Below are 6,307 nucleotides of genomic sequence, written 5' to 3'. Positions count from 1 at the left end.
ACTTAATCTTACATTCCCAAACTGATGTATCCTAACTTATCTAGTCCAACCAGACATGACCTAACTTACATAATTATTCCTGCTTGTCTTTTGTGTTTCGTCAATCATTGTCTCATTCATTTACTCATTTCAAGGGTTAATTTCTCAAATGGACATTTTTGCATTTCAAGTGTTATTTGTTTAAGATTGGGTGTTTAACCATTTCAAAGGATTTTTGTTATATATGGGAATTTACTCGTTTCAAGGGCAAATTTCTCAAATGGTCATTTTTGCAGATCAAGGGTTATTTGTTAAAGTTCCTCAAGTTGCTCATAAGTTGTATTTATTATGTTTTTTATCATTTATTCTTATTCCTTAACCCCTTAACCTAACCTCTTGTAATCTTAGTGTATTTAGTAGGTTCTATCATATGTTCTTATTCCCCAACCCTTTAACCTAACCTTTCAGATGTAGTTTATTGTGTTTTGATGTATTTGTTGAATATATTATCCTTTTCATAACCTTTCAGATGTAGTTTTGTTTCTCCTTTTGTATATTTTTACCCAAACCCACCATCCCACTTATCCTTCTTTCCTTCTTTTACTTTGTTTCTCCTACTCCTTCTAACCCCCCTTTTCTATCTCTCTCCCTTATTCTCTCTCTTCCTCCCCCTCTCTCTCACTCATTTGCTCAAATGCTCTCTTCTTTCTCAAATTCAAGTCTTAATGCTCCCATTCTCTCACCTTCACTCTCATTCACTTAGTTTTTCTTTTCTCAAATTCAAGTCTTAGTGCTCCCATGCTCTTCCTCCCCCCTCTCTCTTACTCTTTTCTCCTCTTTTCATGCTCTCACTCACTTGCTCTCTTGTTTTTCTCAATTTCAAGTCTTAGTAGATCTGATTCTTTACTATTGTAATTTTATTATTACTAAGATAAAGAATGAACTTATATGTGAAAACAAAGTAAAAGAAGGAAAGAAGGATAAGTGGGATGGTGGGTTTGGGTAAAAATATACAAAAGGAGAAACAAAACTACATCTGAAAGGTTAGGAAAAGGATAATATATTCAACAAATACGTCAAAACACAATAAACTACATCTGAAAGGTTAGGTTAAAGGGTTGGGGAATAAGAACATATGATAGAACCTACTAAATACACTAAGATTACAAGAGGTTAGGTTAAGGGGTTAAGGAATAAGAATAAATGATAAAAAACATAATAAATACAACTTATGAGCAACTTGAGGAACTTTAACAAATAACCCTTGATCTGCAAAAATGACCATTTGAGAAATTTGCCCTTGAAATGAGTAAATTCCCATATATAACAAAAATCCTTTGAAATGGTTAAACACCCAATCTTAAACAAATAACACTTGAAATGCAAAAATGTCCATTTGAGAAATTAACCCTTGAAATGAGTAAATGAATGAGACAATGATTGACGAAACACAAAAGACAAGCAGGAATAATTATGTAAGTTAGGTCATGTCTGGTTGGACTAGATAAGTTAGGATACATCAGTTTGGGAATGTAAGATTAAGTTAGGTAAAGCAAGTTAGGTTACGTTAGGATAGGTAAGATAATTTATATAAGTTAGGTTAAGCAGGTTAAGTTATGTAAGTTAGGTAAAGTTAGGTAAGATAGGTAATGTAAGGTAAGTTATGTTAGGATAGGTAAATTTAGGTTATGAATGTTAAGTTAGGTAAGATATGTGAAGTTAGGTTAAATTATGTAAGTTAGGTTAAGCAGGTTAAGTTAGGTAATGTAGGTAAGTTAGGTTAAGCAGGATAAGTTAGGTAAGTTAAGTTAGGATAGGTAAAGTTAGGTTAAGCACGTTAAGTTAGGTAAATGTACGTAAGTTAGGTTAAGTTAGGTAAGTTAAGTTAGGTTAGGTTAGGTTATGTAAGTTAGGATAGGTAAAGTTAGGTTAAGCAGGTTAAGTTAGGTAAATGTAGGTAAGATAGGTTAAGTTAGGTAAGTTAGGTTAAGTTATGTAAGTTAGGTTAAGTTAAGTTAGGTAATGTAGGTAAGTTAGGTTAAGCAGGATAAGTTAGGTAAGTTAAGTTAGGATAGGTAAAGTTAGGTTAAGCAGGTTAAGTTAGGTAAATGTAGGTAAGATAGGTTAAGCAGGATAAGTTAGGTAAGTTAAGTTAAGTTAGGATAGGTAAAGTTAGGTAATTTAGGTTAAGTTATGTAAGTTAGGTTAAGTTAGGTTAAGCAGGATAAGTTAGGTAAGTTAAGTTAGGATAGGTAAAGTTAGGTTAAGCAGGTTAAGTTAGGTAAATGTAGGTAAGATAGGTTAAGCAGGATAAGTTAGGTAAGTTAAGTTAGGATAGGTAAAGTTAGGTAATGTAGGTAAGTTAGGTAAATGTAGGTAAGTTAGGTTAGGTAAGTTAGGTAAGTTAAGTTAAGTTAGGATAGGTAAAGTTAGGTAATTTAGGTTAAGTTATGTAAGTTAGGTTAAGCAGGTTAAGTTAAGTTAGGTAATGTAGGTTAAGTTAGGTTAAGCAGGATAAGTTAGGTAAGTTAGGATAGGTAAAGTTAGGTTAAGCAGGTTAAGTTAGGTAAATGTAGGTAAGATAGGTTAAGCAGGATAAGTTAGGTAAGTTAAGTTAGGATAGGTAAAGTTAGGTAATGTAGGTAAGTTAGGTAAATGTAGGTAAGTTAGGTTAGGTAAGTTAGTTATGATAGGTAAGGTAAGTTATGTTAGGATAGGTAAAGTTAGGTAAGATAGTTAAGGTAAGGTAGGTTATGTTAGGATAGGTAAAGTTAGGTTATGAAGGTTAAGTTATGTTAGGATAGGTAAAGTTAGGTAAGATAGGTAAGGTAAGGTAGGTTATGTTAGGATAGGTAAAGTTAGGTTATGAAGGTTACGTTAGGTAAGATAGGTAAAGTTAGGTAAGATAGGTAAAGTTAGGTAAGATAGGTAAGGTAAGGTAAGTTATGTTAGGATAGGTAAAGTTAGGTTTAGGAATGTTACGTTAAGTAACATTGGGTGGAGAGGATAGGTTACGTAGGTTTGAACAGTGTAGTTCAGAGAACAGTTTTATTGTAAATCAACTAAGAAAATATGTTTTAACAGAAGTGCAGGTTTGGTATGAAAAGCTGAACTAGTTACATTTTGGAGAGAAATTTTATGACTGAAGATGTCTTAAAGAATAACATGATGGAAGAAGGAGAGTTTCTTTGATGAACGAAGGTGTCTTAGAGAACAACTTTTGGAGAACGAAGGTGAATTAGAGATTACTTTGATGACTCTGAGAATAACTTTGGTCAACGAATATGGATTGGAAAGTTTCTCTAATGAACAAAGGTGACTTAACGATTAACTTTTATGATTTAGAGAACATCTTTGATGTCTTAGATAGCAACATTGATGTCTTAGAGAACAACTTTTGATGACTCTGAGAATAACTTTTATGTCTTAGAGAACAACTTTGATGAGCAAGATTAACTTTAGATGTCTCTGAGAATAACTTTTATAACATAGAAATTAACTTTAATGAACAAAAGTGAGTTGCCGAATAACTTTGATGACTCTGTGAATAACTTTGATGACTTTGAGAACAAGTTTGATAGCTCGTAGAATAACTTTGATGACTTTGAGAATGTCTTTGAGAACATGAGTAGTATTTTGTTAGCTCAGAGAATAACTTTTTGATGACTTTGAGAACAAGTTTGATAGCTCTGAGAAAGACTTTGTTGTCTTAGAGAATACCTTTGTTGTCTTAGAGAATAACTTTGAGGACTTAGAGAATTAATATGTAGAACGAAAGTGAGTTAGAGATTACCTTTGTTAACTCTGAGATTAACTTTGATGAACGAGAAAATACTTTTTGATGGCATCGAGAATAAGTTTGATAGCTCTGAGAAAAACTTTTATGCCTCTGAGATTAACTTTAATGAACGAAGATATCTTAGAAAGATTCTCTGATGAACGAAAGGTTACTTAGAGAATAGCATTTTGATGACTGAGATTAACTTTTTGATGACTGAGAATAACTTTTATGCCTCTGAGATTAACTTTAATGAACGAAGATGTCTTACAAAGTTTCTCTGATGAATGAAAGGCTACTTAGAGAATAGCATTTTGATGACTGAGATTAACTTTTTGATGACTCTGAGAAAAACTTTGAGGATGCGAGTAAATTTTTGAGTGTTTGAGAGTGTCTTTTGTTATCTCGAAGAGTAACTTTGGTGTTACGGAGAGCACCTTTGACTATTTTTCTTACTTAACGTCATATAATTTTTACGAAAGTGCTGAAAAAGTTACATTTGACTATTTTTCTTACTTAGCGACGTATAATTTTAGTTACGAAAGTGTTGAAAAAGTTACATTTGACTATTTTAGTTGAGGAAAGACAAAGAAAAAAAATATGACGACAGTGACTATTTTAGTGCACGACAAAGTATAAATGTTAGTTAAGAACGACGATGATAGATATCTTTGACTATATTTTCTTACTTGACGAAAACATAATTTTAGTTAGGAACAATGATGAACGAGAATATTTTCAATTACTTGACGATGGATAAAGTTAGTTATGAACAGTATTGGAAAGATTCCTTTGACAATTTTTAGCTAAGAGAAAGGTTGTTTTAGTTAAGAACGGTGTTGAATGAGATTAATCCTGACTATTTTTAGCTAAGAGAAAGGTTGTTTTAGTTAAGAACGGTGTTGAATGAGATTAATCCTGACTATTTTTTGGTTGATTGGATAATAAGTTTAGTTGAGAAATGACGAAAGTGACTATGTTTTAGTTGATTGGATAATAAGTTTAGTTAAGAAGTTACAAGAAAGGTTTGTCTTTGTAAATTTGGAACTGAATAAAGTGTAGATTTGTTTAAGAACAGGGTTGGTAGAACTATTAAGTTGACTACGAGAATTACTTTGACATAGTTTTGCAAATAAAAACTGGGTGACTAAAATTGTTGAGGGAACTGTATTGCAGTATAATATTATTTGACAAAGAACTAGTTAGTGAATGGAAGAAACAAATTGGTTTAAAGAAACAAAGAACAAAAAATTGAGGTTAAGTAGGGGAATGAACACAGTGAACATACGGTGAACACAGAAAACATGTAAGAAAAGAGTTGATGAATAGAGTGAACATGCAGGGAATATGAACTTATAGAGAATATGAAGACATGATAAGGAACATAGGGAATACAAAGAATGAACACTGAACATGTGAAGAACAAGCTAAGAACATTGAGAACATGAATATTGGGTATAAAAGTTATACAGAGAACATATGATGTACATGAAAAACATGACAAAGAACATAGTGAACATACGGGGAAAATGGTAGAAAAAATTTGAACTGAGCATGCTGTGAACATTTGTAGAACATGGAATGAACACAGAAAACATGGACAAAATGTGAAGAACACAGCTGAATATAGAGAAAATATGCAAATACAGTATGATTATTGAAGATTTGGATACGTGGGGGATGAGAAGGTTAAGGTAATTACTCTGATAAAGAGATAGGCTGGAGAGGGACTTGATCGGATATAATTATGTTCGATGATCTAAGACTGAGGAAATGGAGCTTGGCTTATGTCCAGATTAATTTTACTACGTTAGAAATAAGGTGATCTTAAATCTCGGGGTGATTTAGTTGGAAAATAAAGAACTTGTACAAAATGAACTAAGCTGGGGACAAGAGCTAGAGTTTGATAATTGTTCGGATTTACTAAACTACGTCTGAAATACAGAGGGTAGAAATTTTGGGGAAATTGATGCGTTATTTACAAATATACGAGAGAGAACTAAGGTGGGGACGAGAGCTGGAGCTCGATAACTGTTTTGATCTTATTTACGGTATCTGAAATACAGAGGGTAAAAATTTCAGGGAAATTGATTAGGTTTGACGAAGATGTGCGAGGGAACTAAGGTGGAGGACGAGAGCTGGAGCTCAGTAACTGACTTGATCTTATTTACTAACTTTGAAGTATGTCTGCTTTAAATTTCGGGGGGAAAATTGGTCTGTTACTAACGATCTTGTACAAATGAACTAAGGTGGAGGACGAGAGCTGGAGCTCAGTAATTGACTTGATCTTATTTAATAACTTTGAAGTATGTCTGCTTTAAATTTCGGGGGGAAAATTGGTCTGTTACTAACGATCTTGTACAAATGAACTAAGCTGGGGACAAGAGCTAGAGTTTGATAATTGTTTGGATTTACTAAACTACGTCTGAAATACAGAGGGTAGAAATTTCAGGGAATTTGATTAGATATTAACGAAGATACGAGAGAGAGAGCTAAGGCGGAGGATAAGAGCTAGAGTTCGGTAACTGTTTGCATTTACTAAACTATGTC

This window comes from Procambarus clarkii, chromosome 23 (assembly GCF_040958095.1).
Source record: "Procambarus clarkii isolate CNS0578487 chromosome 23, FALCON_Pclarkii_2.0, whole genome shotgun sequence".
Taxonomy (NCBI): Eukaryota; Metazoa; Arthropoda; class Malacostraca; order Decapoda; family Cambaridae; genus Procambarus; species Procambarus clarkii.
This window is presented reverse-complemented; position numbering follows the sequence as displayed.